The sequence below is a fragment of the Electrophorus electricus genome, chromosome 8 (assembly GCF_013358815.1).
Source record: "Electrophorus electricus isolate fEleEle1 chromosome 8, fEleEle1.pri, whole genome shotgun sequence".
Taxonomy (NCBI): Eukaryota; Metazoa; Chordata; class Actinopteri; order Gymnotiformes; family Gymnotidae; genus Electrophorus; species Electrophorus electricus.
Window position 1 is genome coordinate 15,324,287 of NC_049542.1, and position 12,606 is coordinate 15,336,892.

The 12,606-nt window shown below is 38.6% G+C and overlaps 1 protein-coding gene across 3 annotated transcripts in view; it reads left to right on the plus strand.

The window, feature by feature from the left end:
* Positions 1-12,606, plus strand: part of elfn1a (extracellular leucine-rich repeat and fibronectin type III domain containing 1a) — an 80,068-nt gene that overhangs the window by 52,321 nt on the left and 15,141 nt on the right. The gene's annotated exons all lie outside the window — the stretch shown is intronic.

Consider the following 12,606-nt stretch of genomic DNA (forward strand, 5'->3'; position numbering starts at 1 on the left):
GTGTGTATAAACACCTTTCTATCATAGCCAGTATTGACTTTTACAGCAAACAATAGTACTACAGTAGCTATCCTGTGGGACTGGATCAGATAGGCTAGCCTTCACTCCCCACATGCATCAGCGAACTTGTGGCACCTTGTCGCTGGTTCACTAATTGTCTTTCTTTGGACCACTTTTGATAGGTACTAACCATTGCATACCAGAAGAGCAATTTTGGAGATGCTCTGAACAAAACGTATAGCCATTGCAATTTGGCCCTTGTCAGAGTCTCTCAGATACTTACACTTGTCAATTGTTATACTTTCAGCACATCAATTTCAAGAACTGACTGTTCGCTTGCTGCATAATATATTCCACCCCATGCCACTGTATTCAGAAAATCAATGTTATTCACTTCAGTCAGTGGGTTTAATGTTAAAGCCGATCAATGTTTAATGGTTATCTCTAACTGTGTACTTACAAGGTGTTTCTAACATCTAACACCAGTGGTTGGTTACTTTATACATATATTCTGAATTGCTGATTGGTTTCATATTTATGTGAAGTAATAATGTGTTTGTGGATAGAGGTACCAAAGGGGAAAGTGCAGATGTGTCAAACACTGTCACATCTGTTAAATGAAGAGTTCACTTAAAAAAAAAATTCCACTCGCTGTCACCAATGAGTGCTATATCAATAAGCAGTAGTCAGGTATTACAAATGCTTGAGAACTTCATATACCTCATGACTTTTACATATTAAAAAATTCTTCAGAGGTGAGAATCCCCCACCAACAGTCCTAGCCCAAACATTAACATACTTGCTCACTTCATAGAAAGGCACAACCTGGCCATGTTCCAGTAACAACCACCCTGGATCAGTAGGCCAGGGACGGATTTGGCATGGGCCTGTTGAAAGGAGGGTCTCTGTTTATGCACACTGGGTGGGGCTGGAAGGGTGGGTTACCTATTTCTGAGTCAGCAGAGGAAGAGGCATCCATCCTCTTCCTCCTCCCACCACAGCTGCTCATAAGACAGGGACCCCAGAGCCAAGAACTGGGTTGATGGGCTGGAAAATTGCATTAAAAGCCGCAGGTCACTCTCCTCACCTCTGTTCTTTCTCACACATGCTGAACTGAATTAAAGCAGAGCTGCAGACTGATGTTGATCTGATGACAAAACAGGTGCAATGTAAACTGATCTGGCATTCTGGACTGAGTACAACCACTAGCTGGGATGAGGTTACTGACAAGTGGTCATGTGATCAACTGCTTTGTCATATCCACATGTAGTTACATATGAGATACTAGTACTGAGGTAGTATTGAAGCTCAGGATTACCTGTTTGCTAAGTATATTTTAAAACTGAAGAGAAAACTTCCTAGGTCATTCATAAGTAACTGGATAGTTCATAAGTACCTGGCCAATGATACAATGTACAATGAGTTGGTCCAAAATGACTCCTTTAATTCAAAGGTGTTTGCATTTATGGTCTATTGTGAAAAGAGAAATCACAGCCTTAGTATACTGCCTTATAATGAGGCATGGGTGTAACTTTGCTTTGAAAAGTGTTGGGTACAAGAATGCATACATTAATGTTGTATTCATTTCAGCTACCCCTCACATTCAGACATTCACCAAAAAGAAATCAGCATTAGGATTAAAAGGAAGAGGTTCATGAAAGGTATTATGGCTGCATTGAACGATACAAGAAGTATCAGGACTATGATTTAGAATGAATTTGCAGTATTGTTTTCTCTTCATTTTGATAAACAATTGTTTTGTTGGAACATTTGTTTTAATAGAAAAGTTCGATGACTGGGCTTTTTCATGGAGCTCACATTTTATTAGATGCATGTGCAGGCCAAACACTTTTATTTTCTTTTTTTTTTACCATCTGTTTGGACAGGTATCTGCAGTAAGCAGATGTTTATCTAAAATATTTTCAGAGTACAGAGTATATTTTCAGCCATTTTAGAAAGTGGTGGGGGTATGTCCTCAGCTTCCCTAGCATAAATTACTCTTATGTAATGATGTATTTAATCATTTAAAGTGCTGCTTATGTTTGGCTGATTAGATTTTCTTGAATTCTAAAAAAAAAAAAAAACACCAAGCAATTGCATATCTCAAAATATACTGTCATTTTTGGTGATATAGTGAATATTTAAATACAAGTTTGTTGTGAACTCTATGAAATTATATAAAAAAGTATATTGACTCAGTATTAACCAAACAGCATCAACAGAGGACTTTTTGATCATGCCTCTATTATAAAAATATAATAAATTCAGTTCAGTTTGGGGAAGTTTTGCTTCAACAGTGTGCTTGAATGTTTTGCTACAGTTCACACAATATTTACATGAGATCCAAGTCAGGAATCTACTTTGGCCATTCTAAAATATGGAACTACTTCTCTTTGAGCCACCTTTGTTGAGTTACACCTGTGTTTTGGCTTAATGCCATGTTACTTAATTCACTGTGTTGTGGGTTTTAGAATACAGACACCCTGACATACAGACACCCTGACATTCTGCTATAGAATTTCCAGGTAAATTGAATTTGCAAGTGTTTGCTAAGCAAATTTCATTCATTGGTCCATTAGTGATTGCTAGTCATCTAGGCCCTGCACCAGCAAAGCAACTTCCCTATTATACTGCCTCCACCTTGCTTCACAGCTAGTATGAGGTTTTGGTGTTGGTCTTGTTTCCAAACATAATGCTACATAGTGTTTTCTTGTTTCCAAACATAATGCTGCATAGAGTGTACCAAAAATCCATCACTTGTCATCTTCTGTCTTCTAATTTATCATAGTGGTAATGCAGTTATCCAGGTAATTATTTTTGTCATTCTTTTTATTGAGGTAGCAGAGCTTTCCTTTGAAGTAACATCACATGAACACCACTCTTTAGTGTTTTTAATGTTATGGGAGGGTTATGAACACATTTTGAAAGAACCCTACTAAAACTGCACAGGGAAAAAATCTGATACAACAGGCCCAAGCCTTACTTTTTTTTCTGTCCAAACTTAACACTATAACATCTCAATTCCTAAGGCCTGATCCAATTCCCAAATTGAACCACAGGCTCTGTGACACTATTTTGCCTCTCTCTTGTTGGATCTCTTCTCTATAATACACACTCTCACAAACTACAAATGAAAAAATGTGTGCTTATGTTCCTTTGCAACAGTAAACACAAATATGTAGTGAGCAAGCATGAATTTATATTTTGTTTCTATATAGTAAAAAAATAAATTGTAAACCACAATATAAGGATGTTTAAAGATCTATAAGGATAGTTTAGCAATCATGTACTTTATCCAACACACCCAAAGGTAACAGCATTACACATAGGCCTAGTTTTGTAAGGAGACTGGCTATTTAATAGAACACAGAGATAGAAATACCACCATCCAAAAGAGCTGAAATTTTCTGTGGAATTGTTTGTTATATTTGAAGCTCTTTAAATCTCTAATGTCTTTCTTTTCAGTAAGTGTTGTAGTGATTCCTTTTAGAATAAGTCTCAAGTTACAACTTTCAAGTTGAAGTAATACAAATTAAAGTTGAAGTAATTACTAAAGCTGTGATTCCAGTGATGTACTGTGCCAGTGGACAGAGAAAGCAGGTCACAGTTCAACAGGAGTAAACAAGTAAGCAGGGGCAAGTCCATGATTGAAGAGGGCACTCAGAAATCCAGGCTAAACTATTAACTGGAAGATTAACTCTATTTAAGACACTTTTAAGCTTTTCTGCACATTTTCTTCTATTGTTACAAACATTTCTATGAAATCAGACTTATACAAAATCTGCTTGCAATATGTGCATGCACAATTCACCATAACAAGATATAAAATGATTTATAAACACAAAAATCTAATATTTTGTAAAAGATGTTCACAGTGTGCATATTTAAGAGGCTAAAATAAAAACATAAGCTGCAACTCACTATGGCATTTCACCATACACACCGCATGGCCCTCAGTGTGTAATTCTGAGATGTTTCAAGCACATACACAGACTGGGATCCCAGTGTTGTTTTAGGATACACATTGCATCTGATACTTTATGTGTTGAGCATAATTCTCTCTACAGCCCATGAGTATGTTTTAATTTGCATAACAATTAACTATTAACCTTTTGTCCTCTTGTCCTTTTAATGTTTTGCCAATGAAATATGACTATTTTAAACCAGTGCCATGGCCAGCTAATTAGTTTGTAAGAATAACAAGCCTTAATGAGATAGCGACAAAAAATGTTATATTTTCCTTATTTATACAAACTATTCTAAAATAAAATATGTCATCAGAACAGCTGAACATCAAAACAGGAATCCAAGTAAAAGACCCCTGAAACCTAAAAGACAAAATCTAAAGTAAGACATGTATTCACATTATGTATTCTCATTATATACAGAAATCTTAAAGCATATAAAAATATATTCAAGGATTTTATGACAGGACCTACATCTAAATATATTATTACATATCTGCAGAAAATAGCCTAAACTATTTTCAAATGATCAGATAGATGGACAACCTGGCTTCTCTCAATTTCATTCCAAAACTAATCCTCTCATGGGCAAAAGTATGACGCCATTGTTGACCACTCCATTGAGTAGATATGACTTCCACAAGGTCACACCAGAATGTGCCAGAGGGAAAGTGACAATTGTTCAAACTTTCATTTATAGAGGCTTTCCACAATGATATAAAAGGCTTTGTCTGATAAACAAATTAATTCAAAGCACACTGAGCAGAGCACAATACCTTTCACTTATCAGAGAGCTAAAGTTAGATAAAGATAATTAGTGCGTTGTACCCTGTGGCTGTCCATGCTCTTGACAAAGGAGTCCCAGCACAACCTAGCGTGGCTGGAAAAACAGGTTTCGAATGACACAAACTGCAGCCTTGCAGGTGAGCAACTTCATCAGGCCGGGAACATTGACCCTTACTTTTAGCCTTACTTTTCCTCCAACTGAGCACCAGCTGAGACAAGTGGAACATGCTTCCCAATGCTTTCTGATTTTCTCTCACTCCAGAAGATCTCAGTGATGGTTGAATGTAACAAATGAGACCCCCTTTCTACTGGAGTTTCAGCTTTGTTAGAACTTTTTCGGCATCTGTGAGCCCAATCTATGCAGTAACGCACCACACGCCACCGGTATGTGCCTCCACATGGCTCCTGATGAATGGGGTGGACATCATGATGGCACGATTTCAGACATATACATAGCAGCTTTGACCTACAGCAGGAGAATGGGTGTGAGAAGAAAAGATGGCAGAGAGAGAGAGAGGGAACGACAGGGAGGAATAGAAACAGATGACTCAGGAAGCTGTCTCTGAACTGAGTATTAAGATAATTGGTTGGGCAGAGAGAGGGAGGATACTAAGATCTGAAGCAGGCAGGGAGAAGGAGGAGGCCAGAGGACAATGCAACCAGCTGGACGGGGAGATAGTCACAGTAGTCAGAGAATCTGTTTTATCCTGGAGGTTTGGAGGCGGTTCTGTCTGGTCTCTGCTCCAAGTGCCAGTTATCATGGCAGGGCCCGTCAGCCCACCAGCCCCTTTCTTGACTACGGACAGAGCCAGAGCGACAGTGGCCGCTTGAGAAGCTCTTTGCCACCAGTCCAGGCAGCACACTGGCACGGCACACCACTGCTTCCCTGGTGAAACAGCTGAACACCTGCATCTGCTCTCCATTTGACTCACATCTACGCAATGCCAAAGGCAATCTAAGCATTTAGGGCCTATTCCCGCTCACACTTTCAGCCCCGGCTGAATTGGTAGCTGTGTTTATGACTGTTCTCAGTCCCGGTGTGAACCAGTTAACACTTGTGCAGAATGTGGGCAGAGAATACCTCAGACAGGAATATGATGTCGCACCTACGTGGAGTGCAGTGAAGAGGTCGGGCTGCTGTGTAGAGGACATGTTGTTATGACAACAATTCTTCTGCCACTGGTATTCCATTGAAAAGCATATTCTCAAACTCTCTGAAGAATGTGACAGTGTTGAGGACACTAATCCATATTTAGCATGCGAATGAACATAAAATGTTAGCAAGAACTTGTTAGTGAGATCTTAAGTCATTAAAGTCTGTAATGTGCTGCACACCTTATTCAGAAACTGCCAGTATTATGAGTGAATGGATATTCCCTGATAAAGATAAAGGCAACAAAATAGTGCATGGACCCATGGACTACATTATAAGCGCTCTTATCTTTCTCATTAGTTTATCCAGTGGGATAGAGAACAAACCCATCACCACACCACAAATGACCAGGCCAAAACGACACCCAGGCTGGGCAGCCACTGCACTAAGCTGTAGGAATGGAGCCTGGCTCTGGAACCCTGACTGCTCTAGCCTGCAGTGTCCATAGCCTCCATTGGACCATGGAGATGGAGGCTATTAGTGAAGGATCGCCTGAAGACAGTCTAAAAGACCTGGAACAATCTGGAACTGCAGTGCCCACACAAAGTTCTCCTGCTGGGCCAACAAATTCCTCTTTTTAGAAGGGGTGAGGGGCATTTTCCATATACTGAATATGCTTGTTCTGTGTTGTTTATGGTATAATTGTAATACCCAGAGTAGATGGCAAAGCTAAGCAGCATTGTAAAGGACAAGGTATGAATATAAACAATGGCTTATTTGGTTGATCTCATTTATACTTCCCAACCATCACAACACACAACTACACTTTCTTTAACAAGGCAAATAGTGCGCTGTCATTTATATTGACGTTTTGTGGTAAAATCAGTGCCTAGCTCAATAAAGTGACAAACAGAAGGAGCATCAAATATTAATCACAGGCTGGTTAAACAGATTTCTAAATTCATGCAGTTAACACTTAAGGGGTCTGTCCTCCATGCTGTGCAGATGTTTTGGTATGATGGCTACTCTTAGCCTTTCTGTTTATTCTAAAATTCACAGACCAGGGGATATGAACACCATCCGTGTTTTTATTTCCCCTTTCAAGGTAATTCGATGCTCCAGTGCACATTTTCCAGCAGTTTCTGGATTTCTCATATTAATGCTCTCATATTAATTTCATGGACATTTGAGTCCGTTAACAGAAGTTTTTGTAATGGATAGAGGAGAATATGGCCAGAATCTGCCTTTTTAATTTTCATGCTCAGTTGGGAGCAAAGTCACATGAGAAACCTCTTCACTTTAACTTCCCCTGCAGCATCCCAGAGGGAGCCATCTGCAGAGCCTTCTTCTGCTTTTAGATTTCTGAGGTGATGTATTTGTTATTGATGTCCTAAACAAAGATAACCACTGTGAAGTAAATTATACTGTCTACCTTCTCTTGGGTAGCAGTTTGTTGATGTTTAGTCCCATTTGTTTCATGTCATTTTCAGTAAGCCTATCACATGTACATCAGCTGGCATCCATAACAGTTCAGTTGTCATTTACAGGTCTTGGTTGGCTCTGTAACGTTTTCGCTGCCCGAGTGCCGGTGGGCGTGGAGCAGGAGGCACAGACTTCCTCGATAGGGACGAACATTTATTACATAAATGACAGCGGCACTCACACGTATTACAAACGATAAACATGAACAGGAAACGAGTGACATTTAAACAAACACGATGAACACGCATACGCTTTCACAATCACGAAGAAACATTAACACGTTACATCGACAAGTTACATCGACCACGCCGCACACCCTGACTTGAGTTTAAATACACACAGACAAAACGAAGTACATGTGTGTGCAGGCGTGGCCACAAATGAAAGTCCTCCCACTGCACGTGGCTGGCCAATCCACGCGCCTCGCAGGAGGCGAACGTTCCGTGACAGGTTCGCTGAGGTAGAATTTAGAGCTGTTCACATTAAAGTGACATTCATAGTGGACTTCTTTTTTAAAATCACATTATTAAATCCATATGGAATTATTCAGTTATTAAATAAAAGACAACAAAATATAAACTGCTCCACTTCACTTGTATTACAGATCAAGTTGTTATCCAAAACTTGTTTACATTTTGCTCATATATTGGTTTACAATCCAAATTGCTCAAATATTGCTTTATTTGCCCATATATGTTTGTCGAAGATAATTCAGTAAACCAAACTGTAGCTTCTAGCTTGGCTAGAGAGCAGTGCCTGATAAAGAGAGAGGCATGAAAGCCCTGTGCCTGTCCCAGAGTGCTGGATTACTGATGTGAGAGCCACAGAGGCCTGTGGGCCAGTGCCACATCCGCCTTGCACCCAGTGCCAGGAATCTCCCAGTATGCTGCTGCCTGTGCTTCTCCTTGGGGACTGTGGCACCATACTTCATTTCTATAACCCTGCCCAATGGCTGCAGCACGCAGGACATTTGGAGAGACATTAATATGGATGGTCAAAACAGCGAATGAGACTGTAGTGAGGTCAGGACTGTGAGGTACGGCGGTAGCAGCCCGTTGGACACCAGGTTTTTTGAGGTTACTAAAGAGGTGTCCACAGTTTCTCCTGGGTGCACAATGTAAGAGCAAGTTGGCATTGGCAGGGTTGCGAATCTGGCTATCTCTCCCATAGGCCTTGTTCCTCTCCTAGCAAAAGTAAACTGTGCTACACAGTGCTGCACTGCTGCACTGCTTTGTATTATCGAACCCAGACAGACATAGCACCCCAACACAGCCATGTGCTGTTTTCACATAGTCCATTTTTATGACAACCAGTGAACACAATGGTATTCAAGTCTTGTGTGCCACATATTGAGAGTTGTTACAGTGCATTGCTCTGAATTCTAACTGCAGACATGCTGTAGTTATTAATTTTATTAAAGATTAATGTGTCAATGAGGGTTTGGGCAAACACGGATGACTGGTGTTTGTGACTGGTTAATGACTCTTAGTGTAATTAATATTTAATGGTATATCTTAAAAGCCCTGGACATTCATAGTTAAAATCTTTTCCATAATCTCTATGCCACTAAATATTTTTGAACCACTTTATAAAGTAGCAGCTAGCTAGAATATTCTGAATAAAAACATCAGTGGTCAAAAACCAAGTGATACATTTTTCTTAAAAAAACATTCCATTCCACACAGTAGCTGGTAAACAGAGGTCATCTCAGGTTTAAGGCAAATCCCATTAATTTCTGCCTTTATTTCATTACTTTGATAGACTTATGTTCACCTTTTCACATCTATCTTTGTGAAAAAGCAGGGAAAACTGTGTTCAGACTCATTATGTACAGCAGTAGGCAGTACATACAGCAGGCCATGTAAGAAAAACCACTGTCAGTAGTTAAAAAACCATCCCTTGATCATTAGGGTGCATTCTACTGTTGCTACTGTTTGGCCCGGTTCACAGTTCACATGATCATACACTGTCCTGAGGATCTTTTTTAATGTGGTCTAAGTATGGGTCTTATACAAGCCTGTTCCCTGTTTTCCCTCCAGAAGTCCTATATGCTTCTCTACTAGGACACCCAGTCTTCCTACTTGAAGAATAGGGAATCTATCTTATCAGACACAGCTTGCAGGAAGTTAGTAGCCCATGGCTTTGGATTAAATCATTCAAAATGCCATCCAACCTAATTAACCTGCCCATCAGTCTTCAGACCACCTGCCCTCTCCCCTTCCTTAACAATCATAGCAAATTATTACCCTGTCCCACAACTTCATATGCGTCACCACATTATGAAGTAGCAGAGCTCAGATAACAAAAATAGCAAAGCATATTGTGTAGTGGGGCGGTTCTCACTGTTTTGAAAATGAGGCCTTTGTTACTGTTATCCATGCATGACATCATACAAAAGAGCCACATTTTCCTTGATTTACCCAAATGTACTGTTTCCACATCAGGTTTCTCTGGCACAATGATGTAACATCACATATTATTGAAGGCTAAGGCATAAACAAATCTGTAATATAAAAGAACATTCACAAATTTCCTCTTAATGGAACTGCAGGGAGAAATATCTAATAGACTCTCTTTAGCTCATGGTGTGTCAGTGTCCACTTTCTGTGTCTGTATCTCTTGTGTATATTGCAGAATATTGAATTTTAGCTAAGAGGAAATTAATAAATTGTACTGTCCAATCTAATTTTGAAATACAGTTAACAGATTGGGAAATGCAGGAAAAAAAGAAATGAGGGGGGATGAATGTGACTAGAAAGATCTGCCCTGGAGTCAGGTAGACAGATAATGCAAACCCTTTGTTACAGCTGGAAGAACTGGAAATATGGGCAATAGAAGCATTCCGCATCTAACAGGCATGGATGTCAGGGCACAGAAAGAATATGCAGGCATCTTGCTATTTCTCACCATGACAACATGAATTTCATAAACACATCAACACCTTTTGTGTGAGTTCTTTTCTTCTTTCTTTTCCATGAGTTTTGCATTTTACATATTCTTGCCATTGAAAACAGATCTATAAAAAACAGACTTGCTGTGTAAATTGATATGTTTCTCAATCGTTAGCACAAGGTGGGTGGAACAGCATGCTACCATGTGATCCTTTGACTCCAGACATGTCATTTGTTGTTTAAACCTGAGAGTGAGCACTTTAATCCTGCCATTTTCCAAGTGCTAGCCCAGTGAGAGACCATCTAATCCTTACAGCACAGTAAATCTGGTACTTTTCCAAAATATAGATCTTCCAGTACATGTGAAGTGAATATAATCGCCTTGATCCACCGCTGACCTTATGAAAACACACCTTGTATAATGCACTTTTGGATGGCTTGTGTAAAATGTAAATCAACCACACCATGATGGCCCCTCTCTCTCTCTCTCTCTCTCTCTCTCTCTCTCTCTCTCTCTCTCTCTCTCTCTCTTTTTCTCTCTCTTTCTCTTTCTCTGATCTGCAGTAGAAGTAGAAAAGTGTGAGAGCATGGCTCATATTATCAAGTGCAATTAGTGTAGGCATTGGATCCCATGGCAAATCTTTGTTCATAAATCCAAGTTTGGGCATATCAAGGCCTCTCACCAACTTGGAAAAGGCATTATATAGTAATGAAGGCATTTCTTATAACGCCTTGGTTTTCTAAAATCTATTTGATGTAATATCACAATTTTGTTTAGTTTTCTTTGGGGAGATCATCCAACATTACATCAGGGAAACAGAAAAAGATCACCACAGGCCATGCCGATGTAGCTTTGCTGGTACTTTGAAGTCCCAGTCCGAAAAACCCGCAGTTTGGGGTACTGCAACAAGAGACAATTTAGACTGCATTAGAACTACACACCAAGTAGCATAAAATGTATTTACGGTGCTGCACCTATGTAAGGTCTGAAATCTCTTCTAAAGAAAGTTAATTTTTCTGGCAGCTTGTTACAGTGCAATGTCAAGATGGGTGAAGGCTGTGATTAGAATAATAATGAGGAAGCTGAATTCTTAATTTAAAAAAAGCCAATATGTTCTTACTTTTATCCACTGTTTATTTTTTACACTGACATACATTATATATAAATATAGTTCAGAAAGCTATTTTAAAGAATTTTGTACAAACACTGAAACTAGTTTGGATAAGGTGTTATATATAAATTCTTGTGTAATTATATACAATTTTATATAAGTATTATATAAAATACTTGTGTAATTCCCAAGGGAGTCATTGTTCAGTGTTTTTACACAAGGGCAATACTCTTTATTACATAAATGAACATTTGAAAAGTGTTTTACAACCTAGCTACAGCACATCAATAACTATAGGCAAATATTTAGATTTAGTTAACTTTTTTTTGCTTTTGTATTTACTAGAAATCAGATTTAGATCTAATTGAAATTATATTAGATATTGCTAGTTACCAATATGTAACTAGTTACCACTGTGCACAGCATATTACATAAAAATACTTAATTAAGCAAAAAAGCCATATTTTGTTACATTTCTGCAGAAGATGACTACATTGCTATTCAGAGATATGTATTTTTTCCAGATTATAATTATTTACCTGTTTCCAGACTGAATTTATATGGACCAGGAAAAATGAACAGACGTTTATGCTGCTCACTTGTCATCTAGTGCCATGAAAACTCTTAGATTGGCCATGAGAGCATGCGTGGGAATGAAGCATTGTGTATGTATCTCATATAAATTGCATGTGCAAATGTTTTTATGTGCACTAAAGGTTTTCAATGGCTGATTAATAAAATGGACACAAAAGAAACACACAGGAACACACAAAGACATAACAAATCCCTCTTAAATAAACTACTCTAACTTACTCTAAGGCTCATGCTATCAAGTGTCATAATATAAAGCACAAAGAATATCCTCAGCTTTAGAAAGTTCTAGCCTGTAAATACAAGATCCATTCAGCAGCAAAACAAACATTTTAACCAACAGTCCAATTGATTTAAAGATACAATATAATAATAATAATAATAATAATATTAATAATAATAACAATAATAATAATAACAATAATACCATGACAAAGGTGATGATAATAATAATAATAATAATAATAATAATAATAATAATAATAATATACACAACAATTTTAGCAGGATTTGTGTGTGGCAGGATGAATGAAAATCTTTATTTTCATACCAGTGCTCTTCCCATCTGAATTCCCCAAACATGCCGTACATCTAGTGGAGCTCCCACCTGCCTCAATGTTGTTTCAAAGCATGCTAGGGAAGCCTGGGTGCTGATCCATGGTCTTACCCTCCTGAGAGATGCTCTG